The sequence below is a fragment of the Artibeus jamaicensis genome, unplaced genomic scaffold (assembly GCF_021234435.1).
Source record: "Artibeus jamaicensis isolate MK-2021 breed Jamaican fruit bat unplaced genomic scaffold, CSHL_Jam_final contig_64, whole genome shotgun sequence".
Lineage (NCBI taxonomy): Eukaryota > Metazoa > Chordata > Mammalia > Chiroptera > Phyllostomidae > Artibeus > Artibeus jamaicensis.
In genome coordinates this window covers 10,316,620-10,334,262 of record NW_026521911.1, presented here as the reverse complement: position 1 = coordinate 10,334,262, position 17,643 = coordinate 10,316,620, and the positions used below count along the sequence as shown (strand labels likewise).

The 17,643-nt window shown below is 42.0% G+C and overlaps 1 protein-coding gene and 1 pseudogene across 2 annotated transcripts in view; both read right to left on the bottom strand.

Annotated features, from left to right (window-relative positions):
* DDIAS (DNA damage induced apoptosis suppressor) overlaps nt 1-17,643 on the bottom strand; it is a 46,667-nt gene that overhangs the window by 13,877 nt on the left and 15,147 nt on the right. The window lies entirely within an intron of this gene.
* Nucleotides 10,227-16,833, bottom strand: LOC119063960 (rho GTPase-activating protein 20-like; annotated as a pseudogene).

Below are 17,643 nucleotides of genomic sequence, written 5' to 3'. Positions count from 1 at the left end.
AGGAGTGAGCAGTGAGACAGACCACTCAGGCCCCAGCGGTGGGAAGCAGCAGAGGGGACTGCTACTGTCCCTCTCGGACCCTGCCCCTACATACAGCGTCATAAACCAGCAACCTGGGTGACCCCGCCCTGGTGAACACCTAAGGCTCCGCTCCTCATACATAACAGGCACAAACAGATAAAAACATGGCTCAAGAACAACTAAGAGCCCCAGAGCCAATAAATCTAAGCGATGAAGAAATAGCCAAACTTTCAGATGTACAGTTCAAAACACTGATGATCAGGATGCTCTCAGAACTGGTTGATTTTAGTCACAAATTAGAGGAACATATGAAGGCTAAACTAATTGAAATGAAGGGAAATGCACAGGAAACCAACAGTAATGGAAAGGAAACTGGGACTCAAATCAAGGGAGTGGACCAGAAAAAAGACAAAAATGACCGAACAGAAAAGGATGAAGAAACAAGAATTCAAAAAAATAAAAGAGGAGAGGCTTAGGAACCTCCAGGACATCTTTAAACATCCCAACATCTGAATTATAGGGGTACCAAAAGGGGAAGAGGAACAGCCACAAGTGGAAAACTTATCTGAACAAATAATAAAGGAGAACTTCCCCAATCTGGCAAAGGAAATAGACTTCCAGGAAGTCCAGGAAGCACAGAGAGTCCCAAAGAAGTTGGACCCAAGAAGGAACACACCAAGGCACATCATCATTACATTACCCAAGAATAAAATGAAGGAGAGAATCCTAGAAGCAGCAAGAGATAAGAGGACAGTCACCTACAAAGGAGTTCCCATCAGACTGTCAGCTGATTTCTCAAAAGAGGCCTTACAAGCAAGAAGGGGCTGAAAAGAAGTATTCCAAGTCATGAAATCCAAGGACCTACATCCAAGATTATTGTATCCAGCAAAGCTTTCATTTAGAATGCAAGGGCAGATAAAGTGCTTCTCAGATAAAACCAAATTCAAGTTCATCATTACCGAGCCCTTATTATATAAAATGTTAAAGGGTCTTATCTAAGAAAAAGAAGATAAAAAAGATGAACAGTGAAAGGACAGCAAACTCACAGTTATTAAGAACCACACCTAAAACAAAAGCAAATTAAGAGGACAGCTAGATCAGGAGCAGAATCATAAAAATGGAGATCACATGGAGGGTTAGCAACAGGGGAGTGGAAGAAGGAGAAGGGGGGGAAGGTACAGAAAATAAGTAGCATAGACAGTAGGTAGAAAATAGATAGGGGGAGGGCAAGAATAGTAGGGGAAATATAGAATCGAAAGAACTTGAGACATGTGGTCATAAACTAAAGGGGGGAATGGTGGGGGCGGGGGTGTGCAGGGTAGAGGGGAACAAAGGGAGGAAATAGAACTGTAATGGCATATCAATAAAATATATTTAAAAAAATAGCCCTGGCTGGTGTAGCTCAGTGGATTGAGCGCAGGCCTGCGAACCAGAGTATCATGGTTCAATTCCCAGTCAGGGCACATGCCTGGGTTGCAGGCCAGTTCCCAGCAGGGGACACATGAGAGGCAACCATACATTGATATTTCTCTTCCTATCTCCTTCCCTTCCCCTCTAAAGATAAATAAATTAAATCTTAAAAAAAAATAAGATAAAATAAAAATATTTAGAAGTAAAAATAAAATAAAATAAACCAAAAATAAAAAATAAAATAAGACACTTCCTGTCCTAAAATGTTCACTGTTTATTTGGGCAGACTACTTATCAATAAATGAAAAATATACAAACAGAAATACTTGGAAATTAATTTCAAAATTAATTGTCTAAGAAATAATTGCTGTATTTTTAAAGGAAGTTTGCTTATATTGTCTTTAAGGGTTTACTGCCCTCTACTGGATAAAATAAGTATATCTAGAAAACTATAATGCAAATTTGAGAAATGACACAAAAAAGGTAATTAAAAAACTATTTGTACTATTTGTGGTTCACTTGGTAAACCCCAGAAAATTGCAAAAAAAAAATCCCACTTACTGTCTGGTGGACAGAAATACAACAATATCCTTTCAGAATTCAGTGTTAATTATTGCCTTTGCTGTTTGCATAGTATTTCCTTAACTGTAACTGTCACATAGTTTGCTCTCTCTCCTGCTTGACTTACAGCACAGTGAATCCAGGTGTGACGCACAACTAAATGAGGTATCAGGAATGAGTAAATACTACAGTTGGGCAAACACAGTGACAGACTTGAGAACAAATTCACATGTGGTATTTGTCGCAATTTATTTTCTTGACTTCATTAGGAAAGATGGTGAAAAAGTATTACATAAACCACACATAAAATTTGACTGAAATTAGCCCTGGCTGGTGTGGCTCAGTGGATTGAGCACCAGTTTGAGAACCAAAGGGTCGCTGGTTCAATTCCCAGTCTAGGGCACATGCCTGGGTTATGGGTCAGGTCCCCAGCTGGGGGTTGCATGAGAGGCAAGCACACATTGATGCTTCTTTCCCTCTCTCTCTCTCTAAACAAATAAATAAAATCTTTAAAAAATTTAAGTGAAATTGTGGTGAATTCTAGAAGGAATATGAAAGTATAACATGGGGACTTATCTATAGTGTTAGCTTGGAAGTATGGGGAGAGATAGAGGAAGATAGGGAAATGTAACCTTTCTTTTAAAAATATTTTATTTGAGTTGTCAGATTAAAGTTAATTTTTTAGTTCCTTTATATTTTTAAAATATTTTCTAAATCAATCACTTCTCTAATTAGGAAGTTAAAAAACACATAGGGAAAATACCAGGGAGGGAAATTAGGAACAACATATGAAGAGACCCTGGGTCCTCTCAGTCTCACACATAGAAGCAGAAACAAGGGGCTGAGACGGAGACAGAGGCAGAACAGTGCAAACGTTAGGGTAGGTTGATGGGAACAGATTAGGGCCCTGGGTACCGTTTTGAAGGCCCAGGGATTGCCCAAGTCAGTGTCTAGGAATGAAGACCCTGGTAAACTTATACTTATGTGGGGTGTAGGTGGAAACACCAAAGTACATTTTTAATTTAATAGAGAATACTACTGAATACTTTACTTTTCTCTTTCTACTGAGGCCATATGGGGAGCTAAACCATCATCGAAGATGCTTTAGTAATTTACCATGGAAAATTACCTCCACAGAGAAGGGATACACCTTAAGCCCATATTTTCTTTTGGGTCTAACTACACATTACACCAAATTATGAAGTTGCTTAGAGAAGGGGTGTTAGGTGAATAAAAAGTTTAATGGAATCAGGCTAATACAGCCATTGCATTTTTGCATTAGAGATTATTTTCTCAACGTGCCCAATATGTAACCATCCCCACATCCCGTTCTTATACTAGCCAAGTAGTTCTCAAAGTTTAGCATGCATCAAAATCACTTGGAGGGCTTGAAAAAACACCAATTTCTGGGCCCCAACTTTAGGGCCTCATTCAGTAAGTCTGGGATGAGGGCCCCAGAACCTGTGTGTTTCCAGGTAAGGCTTATGTTGCTCGCACTTAATAACTGCAGGCCTAGCCACTGGGGCTACATGATGGTGAACAGCACTTATGATGAATGTGGTTATAGTTAAATCATAAAGCCTGAGGGCATCTCATCTCTTTCAGAATGCTTTGTAATTCTTTGCTGTAATGTGTTATCTGTGACTTTTCAGCTTAACTCTATCACCAAATTCTTAGAAAGCACCTTAACAGCATATGAACAACCTTGCCTGTGTGGAAAACCTATTATTTGTAGATAATGTGATTTGGTTAAAAGGTTAATTGGGGTCACAGTAAAAAAAATCTTGATTATCATGGACGTGATAGTCAAGACACTATCTGCTTGGACTATCACAGACAAACTAGGACAAGACTATTGTTAACAGGAACCTCTGTGCCGCCCACCATCAGTATGAAAGCACCAGAGAAATAGGACTCGGTTTTGACTTGTTAGTAAATAACGTAAAACATTAATTTTATACAAAACAAATGCAATTGTATCAGTAGAATGCAAAACTTACATGAATTTTTAAGTTAAAGCTGAAGACTTCAAAGTTTTTTTTGTTTGTTTGCTTTTGGCAGGCTTGTATGACAAGCTCCCAAATTTCAAGGCTCTGAGTTGGACCGTCTCTCTCATATCAGGATCCTATAGTGGAAAGTTTTTAAGAACTACTTGATGGAAAATATGAATCTAATTGAGAATGATACAACTGATCAGACTGTTTAAAATGTAATTTACCACTAAGGAAACATTTCTGACAAATAACCATACAAATAACAGAAAAGGTAGTCACAGCTTTTCCTTGTTTACGGAACCTAGACTTCAAATACATTAATCTGCACTAATGGTAGTGCTGATTTAGGAAGAATGTCATCGAGTGAGAAGCACAGTCTAACCTGGGAGATAAGACACCCAGCATCCACGTCACTACTATATACTGAGCTGTCTCAGAAAACTTCCTGACACATAGTCTGTCTTCCCACTACCAAAATAATCAGTTCTCCTGGAGACAAGTTATTTGGAGAACTTCAGACACAGTTAATCAGTAGATTGAATGTATCTCTTTACAAACTGAAATTCTGGCAACATGTAGAAACTGCTGTAAATTGTACCTTATGAAACGGACAAAATGGGTCGTTCTCTGTAGTTAACTTTCTGGAGGAAAAAGATGAGATTAAAACCTAGCAGCTTCTAAATGCAGTGTGATGTCCTGGATTGGATCTTGGAACAGAAAAGGGACATTGGTAGAACTGGTGAAATGCAAATACAGCCTGGAGTGCAGATGATAGTAATTTACCAATGTTGGTTTCTTAGTTTGACAGGTATACCATGGTGATATATGATTAACAGCAGGGAAACCCCCTGTGCTATCTTTGTAACATTTCTGTAAATAGAAATGATTCTAAAATACATTAAAAATATTTTAAAACCACTGCCTTCTATGAAGTATTTGCCAAGTCCCCAAAGAATTCTTAACTGTTTGAGGTGTGCTTTAGAGGCTCCAAATTTTCCCCTTTGCTGCTTAAGCTAGATATTTGGAGTGCCCTGTTCACTTATCATTAATAAGTTTATTATACTTTAGATATTTGATCTAGTTCTATCTGTATAAGTCAGATACCCATTTTTAAAAACCATTTCAAATTTTCACTTTTTTCATTGTATTAAAACAAGCCGTTTGCAGAGACTTCCTCTCACATAATCAAAACATGACCAGGTGGGAAAAGATAAGTTAAACACCACCATAATTTGGATTAAGGCACATAACATTCTGAGTTTGTTTTCAACCCACAAAATACAACACTGGTTCCAGGAAACACTGGGTAGTTTCAATTCAATGTCAGGCCATGAAAGAAGAAATGACAACGTGAGATAATTTCCTGAATCCAATGGTTTTAGTACATTTACACTCTTTTTTAACAGTAATCTTTGTATTTCTGTATCATTTAGGGAGGATTAACATCAGGGTACGTGTGCACTGCCCAAACCTAATGGCTGACATCTCCCATCTCCGACAGCAGGGTGCGGTCCTCACTGCCGTCAGAGCGGAGGAGCGCTCGGCCTGGCCCTAAGGCGGTGTGTGTCCTCGAATCTCTCTGACATGGTGGTGAGCCTTACACAGAGCGACCTCAGTGAAGTAAAGATGCTGAGAAGTGAAGATGTGCAGTCAGGAGAAACCAGTAACATTTCATGTTTGCCTGACCCAAGAAGTACTGCTGTCTGGGTGAGTGTGGGGTCAGCTGGGTCAGTTTGGTCAAAATGACTCAAATTTAGGTAAGAAAATCTCATACAATTACCATATTTTGCCATGTATAACATGAACTTTTGCCCAAATTTTTGAGGGAAAAATAAGGATGAGCATTATACGTGGGTAGTACTAATTCCACATCTATATAAATGTTTTGAATTTTTTATTTATGTTCATGCATTAAAAATGTAACTGTAGAAAGCAATAAAGATATCTGTATGCAAAATAACACCCTGGAATAAGATAATAGGTTTTGTTGAACTTTCAAGGAAAGCAGTTTCAGTTGAATTTTCTTTTGGAAATGACAGAAGAACAATGTATTGTTAGCCATTTGATACAACAGATGATGCTGACTGTTATCCACTTAATAAGATAGGTGATGCCGACTTCATTACCCCAGGGTGAACAGCGTGACATTTCTCTTCACACCCTTTAGGTGGGAGAAATTATTGGAAAATCCCTTGGAAAAATGTCAAAATGGTTTTCGTACACTGCAAGGTTTACCCTAAAAGTTATTAAATGTGCTAAAAAGCATGGCAACAGAGCTGCTGAAGATTCACTTTGGACCTCCTCCCACAGACAGCGCCATCAGACTGTGGGGCGACAGGAAGAAAAGCTTCTTCAGATGCCAGGACAGAAGAAGGCAGTGCGAGGGGAACCTCCAAAGGGGCCGGAGGTGGAGCAGGAGGTGGAGACCTGGGTTCTGGAGCAGGGTCAGACTGGGGTCTCTGTTTCCACCAAGATGATACAAGAAGCAAAAAACATTGATGATTTCTCAGGGACACCTATCTGGTGCTTTAACTTTATGAAGAGAGAAGGTTTAAGTGTGAGGACAGGAACAAGACCTGTCCACAAACTTCCAGCAGCCTATGAGATCAAGTTCTGGAATTTCATTCTTGTGTTATAAATCTTAGAAAGACTAACAGCTTTGAGCTGTTCCAAATCACCAGTATGGTGAGGTCCCACTCACATCTGATGTGCCATCCGACAGAACTGAGGACATCCAAGGAGGAAAGACCATGCCTGTTAAAATGACTCGTCAGGAGAAAACACATTTCACTGTTGTTCAAGCCTGTTGTGCAGATGGGACAAAGCTACCACCCACAATCAGCCTTAAAAGAAAAATGTTTCTGAAAGAAAAGATTCCAAGTGGAGTTATTATCCATGTGCATGAAAAAGGATGGATGAATGGAGAAGGTGTGAAAACCTGGTTTAACAAAGTCTGGTCAGGAAGTCCCGGAGGATTACTTGAAATACCAGCTTTGCTTGTTTTTGGTCACTTCAGAGCCAATGTTACACAAAGTGCAAAAGCAATCGCAGCAGACTTGAGAATCCAACTTGCTGTGATACCTGGTGGGCCAGCCAGCCAACTGCAACCTCTTGATGTGTCAATAAACAGCTCTTTAAGGCCCTAATGAAGAGAGAGTGGGCATAGTCAGCTGGTAATGATTTAACCCCTACAGGCAGGATCAAGAAAACATCCACTGCCCAGGTTTGTGACTGGATCCTAAGGTCATGGAACGATGCCAAGAAGAAAGTGGTTGGGAAATCATTTAAAATACGCGGCATCAGCAATGTTATGGATGGAACTGAGGATGACGAGATTTCCTGGATGAGGAGAATGACTCTTCAGAAGACACTGATAATGTAGAAATTGAAGGAGATGACACTTCTGATATTGACAGTGACAAAGAGTTCTTGGCCTTCTATGATGCATAAACACCATAAATTTGTTTCTGGGACATAAAATTCCTTGTACCATAATATGTTAAAAATAAATGCTAAAATTCCTTTATAATATAAAAAACAAGTATCAAAATATAAACAAATAAAAAGTTGAATAACAAATTAAAACAAAAGTTTTTTTTCCTGAAAAATTGGGCTGAAAATGTGGGTGCACATTATACATGGGAGCTCATTATACACAGCAAAATATGGTAATTAAACTCCGTTGATGGTTCCTTTGATAATGAAAATGTGGACTGTACCTGATTCTAAAAACACAATGAAGACATAATGCCTAAAATAATAAAAACTGTGTCTAAAGCACGACTTGCTTTGAATGGTAAAATTAGAAAAAATATGAACAAAAATCGGTCTTTCTAGGAAGACTAACTGTGGCCTATGAACAGCTCGAAGTTCCAAATTTACATCAATTACACTAAATGAAATTTCCAATGTTAAGCAGAAACTGGGCTTGTTAACTCAAACTATTCTACCAATACAAAGGCAATACTGCCCTGGTGAGATTGTTAACTCTGGAGAACGGTGTTTTATTTAATTGACAGCGTGGATTTCATACATATCCATTATCAGTGCCTTGAAAACCAAACAACTTTAAAAGCTAGCAACAGCTTCTGCAAGTACAAAAATACACATATATTACAGAACATATGGTAGTAAAATCTGTCAAGATACATTAAATAAACTCAAAGCAATTTACCTAAAGCATCAGTCTAATTACTACAAGTCAACAGAGTATAATAAAATGACATGATCATACAATATAATACTTTGTAGCAATATTAACAAACTATCCACATTATCACAAAAGTATCTAAGGAAACACAGAGAGTAGAAATTATTATTTAAGAATCTTAATATCTATTTTCTCCTAAGATTCAAAGTGGGTGAGTGATTTTCTACTCATCAATATATACATGGCTGGAATTACTCATTTGTTAAGGAGAGAAGAACGTTCTCCCAGGAGGGCGCTGTAGGCTGGAAGGGCTGCGTCCCCAGCTGGCAGTGCTGATGGCACCACCGCCCTAAGGGAAGGAGAACTCCCTGTTGCCTTTGTACACCGACCCTGAGGAGTCTAACTGTAGGGGTGGTGGGTTACAAGGTGACAGCTACTTCATGTCTGTGACTGAGAGGGCCAGTGTCACAAAGGAGTTCTTTGGACCCTGAGTTCTTAAATTAATTATAATGCTTCGGGCAAACAGGGCTAAGTACTCTAGAGATAGGTGGCACTGATCGCTAATAGTGAAAAAACTTCTATCTTACAGAAAACATTACTTGTATCCCTTAACTGACAAATGCAACATTTAAGACAAAAGAGGAGGAACATCTGACATGAAATTTGCTGGTGGCTCAGAAAAATAATTTGGAATAAGCTAGTTTGTGAGAGAGAGGTCCATCTGATGGTGGACTAAAGAGACCCAATGGATTCTAAGCAACTTCTTTTAAGCTCAAATGAGGGAAATGCATCTCCATTCCTGACCCCATCCCTTCACACCAGCCGGCAAGGCGATAATCCAGGACATGTACCAGTGTAACCTTTAAGGTGAGAGAGGAGAAATGTTTGCGGATATGAAATAAACTTCTGGAGCATAAACCATCACTCATCTGGGACAAAAACACGTACAGACTTCTGGAGGTATGGAAATCCAAATCCAGTGACCGAGAAGGCCTCGCGGCCGCTCTGGTGGGTGTGCTGTCCTTAACTCTTCATAAACTGGCGTCCTCTAAACTGCTCTCTCCACGGCCACATGGGAATGAGAGTAACGTGATTTATCAGTAATGTTTTCTGGCTGCAGGAAAACAGTTCAGCAAAGAGGAGCCAGGCTTCTGTCACATGATGGCAATAGCACTCCTGTAGCAGGGAAAGGGCCCTGTTGCAGCCGTCCTCACACTCAGGTAGCAAATGCTTTCAAAAGATCACCTTGTAAATAGTAAAAGTTGCATTTCTGGAGAATGTTCCCAGCACAGGTACCTTTGGAAAGACACTGCGATGAGCAGCCATTTCCTTCTTTCTCTTCCCAGCTGTTTTCTGAAGGCTGTGGAGCAATGCAACACTAATAGAAAAAGAACCCAGCCTAATAACCATTACCACCCCTACTAACAAAACAATATCATGATACTTATGGTTCTTGAATCACTCTAGCTTATTCTAGTCTACCTACATCAATGAGCTGCTTATTGGCGTGATCCTGTGAGGGCATGTGACTACAGTAAATCAGAAAAATAACTACTAGCTTGACTTCAGAAAAATATTTCACAAGATTTTTCTCCATTACCAGACATGCTTTTCTACCTAATGCTTTACTAAGTAGCATTTCTATTTATTAAAAATATTCCACAGTATGAGGATGGTTTCTCTGCACCCCCGCCCTCTCTCCACAGTCCCTGTTCTTCACTTATGATACCCTGGCTTTCCCAGGAGACTCATCTTACATAAGGCATGTAGAGAAGACGCTTTCTCTAACTCTCTGATGGTATCTCTAAAATCACAAGCCAGGACTGATCCCACACGCTAATAAGAAAAACCCTCCCAAACAAGTGATACAGTTTTTTAGTCTAACCATTTTGCCAAGTGGTCTCAATAAAGAGAATCACATTGTTATCCTAAGTATTAGTGATGGTTATCTTTATGCTCACTAGCGCAGATATTTTACACATAGAGGTCACAGAAATTGCCTTGCTATCACTAGCCCAGCTTCTGTTCTTGTAGACACCAGATTCCTGTGGTTAAATGTCTTTGGTGAAGTTTGTCCCCAATATCAGTAACTACTCTATAGGTACTGAGTCTGGTCTGCACACATCATCCACACTCAAAGAGCTGGGTGAGGATCTCACACAAGGCAGAGCACCAGGACAGCACTGCCCGTCATTCTCTCCTTCCTTGTGTGATTTCAGACAAAGCTCGAGTCTCTCTTCCACTAGGCTGAAGGGAGAGCTGAGGTGTTTTTCTCAGTCTTGGCTAGGATAAGAGCTACACTGCTGGGCTATCTGCACAGCCCCAGGTCCTTCCATTGCCCTTAGGAACATGTCTTTGCTTCTCCTGCAGTGAGTTAGCTCCTGGAACACTGGAAGCATGGGGAGGTGACTCTATGGGTTCTTATAGAGATGCAATTCTTATCTCCTCTGACACGGGTTCTTTTTCAAACTGGCCAAACTGTTATGGCAGAATGAGTGGCCAGAATGGAAATAAAAGCAGGGCCCCCACCACTGCAATCTAACAAAGAACTTAATACTGGAAGCTAAAAGCAAAGGAATACGTGTCTCACCAGCTGACCCAGTAGTCCTGAGCCTGATCTGATAATGTTGCCAGGAATTCGAAACAACAAGATAGTGTAGGAGGGGGGTAGCCACTGAAAGTCAGTGTGCTGTCATCTCCACTAGCTGGGAAAAGGAAAGCCTTGAGACTGTGTTCATCCCAAGGCCTGGAAGGGAGAAGGGGAGGGGGACAACAATGCCCAAAGCAAAAAAAAAAAAACAACCTCATAAAGCAACTGTGGTTAACTGCTTGCCTCCCATCACATATGCAAAATGAACAAATAGAGCCTAGAGCAAGATAAGGTTTGGGCTAACAGACCCCCCATACCTACATTTGGGTAGTCACATTTCCCTGGGGCGGGGGAGCTGGAACCACCATTACCTGGCAATCAAAATGTAACTCCCTCACCCCCATGCCCCCAACTATTTGTCCTCAGGACAAAGAACTCAAGCTATTGGCTCCACTGGCTCTTTCTGTCACACAGTGGGTGGGGGGCCAGGGACCCTGGCCAGCTGGTCTCTAGCTAGGAGGCCCCTGGCCACCCTTGCTTTTGTTCTCCCATGGAAACGTAGCACTAATACTTTGCTTGCACTCTAGTAGATGTGCTGACCTGTGATTCTTTACTGCATTGGTAAGAGGAACTGAGTTCCTGGGAGTTTCTCCTGTGACAAAACCACGTCTTAACCATGTGCTGGGGTGAAGAGTTACAGAATGCCTTCGTGAACGACACTCTACAGTGTCATTTTTTTTCAGCTGGGGGCCTGCCCAGAGGAGGTACCAGGCTGTCCAGAAATGAGACTGGAACTGCAAAAGTCAGAAGAGACTTTTTCCTGGTTTCTTTGAGCCTAAAAAGTACAACCTATTGGAGAGGAAGTTTCAGTGGGTGTAAACAAGGAACATTCAGCAATCTCAGAAAAAGCGCCCTGGGAGCTCGATGCTGAGCCAGATGGGGAAGTGCCTGGGGAGGACACGCAAGTGCTTAATTTTGGGAGTAACAACTTCTGAGTGTTTTGGTTTGTGGCCCTATTGCCACCTCAATCCCCATGACCTAACCCTGGTAAAGAAGCTTTTGCCCCTCCATTTGCAAAGACTTTTGCTGCTGGAGATCACTGTTCTCTCCATCCAAGTGAGCAGCTCTCTAGCTAGTTTAATTTTGTTTCTTTGAAAATATCTTCCTGAGAATAGACTTCCAGCCAGTGTGGAGGCATAAGTAAATACACCTTGCTTCCTCACACAACCAAAAGAAGGCCAACAACAAATTTAACAACAAAAACCAACCAGAACTGCCAGAAAAATCAAACTGTATGGAAGTCCGACAACTAAGCAGTTAAAGAAACATTCATTTAGACTGGTAGGAGGAGCAGAAATGGGCAGCCGGAGCAGACAGGACATGCACCAAGGCAATGGACCAGGCAGGCAAGGTAAAGGCTGACAGACTGGGTGGTCCCACATTCATGTGAAAGGAACAACTGGGGAGCAAGACAGACCGTGCAGATAGGGTTGCAGCACAGAAAAATAAAGCCTCAAAATCTCTGGCTATAAAAGTCTGTGGGGGTTGCAACAGTGGGAGAAACTCCTAGCCTCATAGAATTCCCTACAGGGACTCACAAGGTCCTAGAATGTAAACAAACCCACCCACTCAGGAATCAGCACGAAAAGGAATCGGTCTGCTTGTGGGTAGCAGGGAAAGTGACTGAAAGCAGGGTGAGAGCCCAGCATGTGGCACTGTTCCCTCTCTGACCCCTCCCCCCACATATAGAGCCACACCACAGCAAAGTGGGTTTCCCCGCCCTGGTGAATACCTAAAGCTCTGCCCCTTACAACACAACAGGTGCACTGAGACAAAGAAATATGGCCCAAATGAAAGAACTGATCAATACTCCAGAAAAACAACTAAGTGATGAGGAGACAGCCAACCTATCAGATGCACAGTTCAAAACACTGCAAATCAGGATGCTCACGGAAATGGTTGAATATGGTCGCAAAATAGAGGAAAAAGTGAAGGCTATGCAAAGTGAAATATACAGGGAACCAACAGTGAAGGGAAGGAAACTGGGACTTATATCAAAGATTTGGATCAGAAGGAATGAATAAACATTCAACCAGAACAGAATGAAGAAACAAGAATTCAGAAAATGAGGAGAGGCTTAGGAACCTCCAGGACAACTTTAAACCTTCCAACATCCAAATCATAAGAGTGCCAGAAGCAGGAAGAAGAGCAAGAAATTGAAAACTCATTTGAACAAATGAAGGAAAAGTTCCCCAATCTGGCAAAGGAAATAGACTTCCAGGAAGTTCAGTAAGCTAAGAGAGTCCCAAAGAAATTGGACCCAAAAAAGAATATACCAAGACACGTCATAAGTAAATTACTCAAGATTAAAGATAAAGAGACAATCTTAAAAGCAGCAAGAGAAAAGGAGATAATGACCTATGAAGGAGTTCCTATAAGACTATCAACTGATTTCTCAAAAGAGACCTTACAGGCAAGAAGGGGTTGGAAAGAAGTATTCCAAGTCATGAAAGGCAAGGACCTACATCCAAGATTACTCTATGCAGCAAAGCTATTATTTAGAATGGGAGAGAAGATAAAGTGCTTCCCACATAAGGGAAAGCTAAAGGAGTCCATCATCACCAAGCCCTTTTTATATAAAATGTTAAAGGGACTTATCAAAGAAAAAGAAGATCAAAACTAAGAACAATAAAATGACAACAAACTCACAACTATCAACAACTGAACCTAAAAAAAACAAACTAAGCAAACAACTAGAACAGAAACAGAATCACAGAAATTGAGATCACTGGGTGGGTTATCAGTGGGGAGGGGGTAGATAGAGAATATGGGAAAAGGTATAGGGAATAAGAGGCATAAATGGTAGGTACAAAATAGACAGGAGAGATTAAGAATAGTATAGGAAATGAGGAAGCCAGAGACCTTATATGTATGACCCATGGACATGAATTAAGAGGGGCGCATCGGGGAATGCTGGATGAAGGGTCCAGGGCAGAGGGAGATAAAGGGGAGAAAAAACTATAATAGCATAATCAATAAAATATACTTTAAAAAAAGAAAATGTCTTCCTGAGGTAGATCGGTTTGGAGGGCTGGTCATCAATGTTGGGCTCTAGGCCCGCCTCTTGGAATGCCTGAGGGCATCTGCTGGGCGGGGTGTGTGTGCAAATGTATCTGAATCAAAGGGCTGGTTCCAAGGATAATCATGTGAGGACATGTGACTATAGGATGCCACAGAAATGGCCACTGGCTTGGATTTAGGGAGAAGCTTCACATGATTTCCTTCATGAACAAGCGAGCTTTTCTTCTTAGTATTTTTACTGGTGGCATTTTTGTTGATATGTACCTATAACTAAACTGTTTAAAATACATTTTACTCTCATCCTGTAGGGGTTGATTCTCTTTCACATGCTCCTCATCTTTTTGTGAGAGAATTATATCACAGCTGGACTTGCAAAACTTTTTCTGGTAAAACTGCCTGAGAGAGGAGAAAGCTTTGATCTAGATAGTTCGTGCTGGACTCCAAGCAGTGCCATCTTCCCATCGGGCTTTTCATAGCATTGGCTGCAGCTGTGGACAGATAGCTGGGCATAGTCATGCCACATGGAGACCAGCATGGTGATACAGCGCGGCCTGTACTGTGACGGCCACAGGCTTAGATCCAAGGGGTCACTGCATTTGAATGTCTTCATGTTTAGAATGGTCTAAGCCAGAGTCACTCAGGGTTAAATGACCTTCCTTCTCATGCTGGTCTAGGTCATTGTCACTAAGGGTTAAGACAGAGTCCATGCTTCTGTTCTTTACCAAGTCCCTACACAGAGAGAGCATCGGCATCCCCATTCAGCTCATTTTCCAGGACGTCATAACAGAAGTCAGTCATTTATAATCAAGAGATACTGGAGGCGTTCTCTCTAGTATCACATCTCACCGAAACCTTTCCAAAGAGCGGGATGATTTCTTCTTCAAATATTCTACAGCAATTTTCAATCCGAAATAGAGCAGAATAACCTTTTTTGTAAATTCACTTTCTAGTTCTGGGCTGAAGGGAGTAAGAGGTTAAAGAATGCTTTGAGTGATACACATTGCTAAATTAAAAACAGTTGTCTGATATAATGGGGAATGTCACTTGATGTTGTATAATATCCCCAAAAGGTACCTAAGGAGAGTAACATTGGCTCTTGGATCTGGTCTAACAGCCTTTGAATTGTACTTATTTTTTCTTCATCATTACTTTGATCCATTACACAGACCCAGTGACGACAGAGATCTGATGACAAAATACTTCCAGAAATGTTTTGTAGAAAATCCTTAACACGGATGCTATTACAAAAATAGATTTACAGTCCAGGGATACCTCAATTCTAGAATTCAGTTTTTCTTTCAGCTCTCTGTAAGATTTCACAATGACTGAAGATGACTTTTGTGAGGGGTCCTTTCTGATTAAGAAAGAATCGGCCCTGGCTGGCATAGCTCAGTGGATTGAGCACGGGCCTGCGAACCAGAGTATCGAGGTTCAATTCCCAGTGAGGGCACATGCCTGGGTTGCAGGCCAGTTCCCAGCAGGGGATGCATGAGAGGCAACCATACATTGATGTTTCTCTTCCACTCTTTCTCCTTCCCTTCCCCTCTCTCAAAAAATAAATAAATAAAATATTTTAAGAAAGAAAGAAAGAAAGAAAGAAAGAAAGAAAGAAAGAAAGAAGGAAGGAAGAAAGAAAGAAAGAAAGAAAGAAAGAAAGAAAGAAAGAAAGAAAGAAAGAAAGAAAGGAAAGGAAAGGAAAGGAAAGGAAAGGAAAGGAAAGGAAAGGAAAGGAAAGAAAAGAAAAGAAAAGAAAAGAAAAGAAAAGAAAAGAAAAGAAAGAATCATGTGTCTGAGACAGGCTTGGACAGATTATCATTTTCACAAATATTTGGCAGAGACACTCCAAAGAGCCGTCCTGGCATAGGAGAGGTTGTAACATGGGCGAGTTAAAAGGCCCACTTTATATCTTCTCCTTTTAAATGTCTTCTGACCCGAGTCACTCAGCTGCTGGGCTGCATCCAGGCATCTGGGCTGCAGGGTAAAACGGCACTGCATCTGCCAGGGCAGCTGTTCCATGAGGAAGGGCTCTCGGAGGTTGGGAGGGCTGGTGGAGTCCTCTGATCCCTGTGTCAGGAGTGCAGAGTCCCCACGGTGGCTCTATTTAATTCTGTAGAAATAGTCATGCTCAGTAAGTGGACATGGTTCTTCTTCTTTTCCAGAACTGACCCAGAACTGGCGATCTCTCTCGGAGCCAGTCATCCTTAGCATTGGTAGCAACATGTTGATAACTTCATTCGCTATATCTGAATCCCTTATTGTTATAATTTAATTTTTCTAAAGGTTTTATTTATTTATTTAGAGAGGAAGGGAGGGAGGAAGAGAGAGACAAACATTGATCAGATTGATGCCTTGCATACACACCCCAATCGGGGGTATAGGCCCACAACCCAGCCATGTGCCCTGACTGGGAATCGAATCAGCAACCTTTCACTTTGTGGGACAATATTCAACCAACTGAGCCATGCTGGTCAGGGCATTATTGTTATCATTTTAGAACAGGCACAACTGCCAATGACCTTAGTGAAGATTTTGAGGGGAATGCTCTTTGGATTGTCCTTCTCTTTCTCTAGACCAATGTGTCTCTGAAGGAGAGAGCCATTTGTCCTTCTGCTCTGGGGAACTGAGTGGCTCAGGGGAACTGCTCTGGGGACACCAAGTTCTCTGTGGGTCAGCCCAGGACTGAGGATCTGATGGCATCAGCCCTGCCTCCTCCCGCTTCACCCACACGGCTCGCTATCCACGCCACTTAATGGTATTTTTCATCTTAAAGTTATTGTTGTATGATTTTGGCTACAACCAACAGATCGTTGAACAGGACGAGATGCTGCTCCTGCCTCTGCAGGCCCCTTTTGAGTTCGAAGGGCCATTAAATAGCAGAGTCCTACTGGAGCACACAGATGATGACAGAAATGCACACATGTGTCCAAGCAGGCAGAGGCCTTCCCTTGACAAAAAGGCTGTTTTTGCAGGGCTTTATCCTGGGCAGGAAGTGGAGCACTCCTCCTCCTTTCTGTTAGTGCTTTCATTTTCTTCATTCTGGGAGGCTGATTCCTGCTGGACGCCACCAGCCCTGATGGCCTGGGAGCTGACCTTTTGGTAAAAAGACAGGGTGTGCCCCAGGGGCCCTGGGAAGGACCCAGGGTTCCAATATCTTGAGGGGCTGGGGAAAAGTCCCAATCCTGGGAAGCCCCACTTCCCAGCCGAGGAGTGGGACTGCCTGGCTACCCGACAGTGGATGGAGAGGAAGACTGAGGCTGCTGGGTCCTCTCAAAGAGCAATTAGACTCAAATGCAAAGAGCAGGCAAGCAGTACCAGGGAGATTTGAAAGAAGGCAAAGGGTACAGGGGGTGGAGGGAGGAGGTGATTTAGGCAATGGTGGTCCTGCTGGTCTGGTCCTGAGGGCAGTTAAGGTACAAAGTTCTACAATTAGAACAGAAAGACCCTCAAGCCTCCAGCATTAAACCAGGGCCCGATCAGTTTGCATGCCCTGGTGTCAGGCAGGGAGGGTGTGTGTACCGAGCAGGTCTGCTGCTGGGTGATGGCTCCAGCAAGGGACCAGCTGGGCCAGCTCAGTGTCCTCACTTTCTTACTGCAGTGTTTCTAGTGTAGAGCTGCCTCTTACAGTTGTCTGCTTGGGGACATTGCTTCCATGAAGAAAACCGCAGCCCAGGAGGAGATTAAGGCAGTCATGTCTGCGGGACCAGAGTCCAGGGAAAAGAATGTGCAGGTGTCAGGCAGCCCCGAGAGCAGGCAGGGGCTCCTAGAGTCGCTCTCTCCTGTGCAGGTGTCTCCTGTTCAGGTCTTATACTGCCACCTGCACCAGGCACCACTGGCAG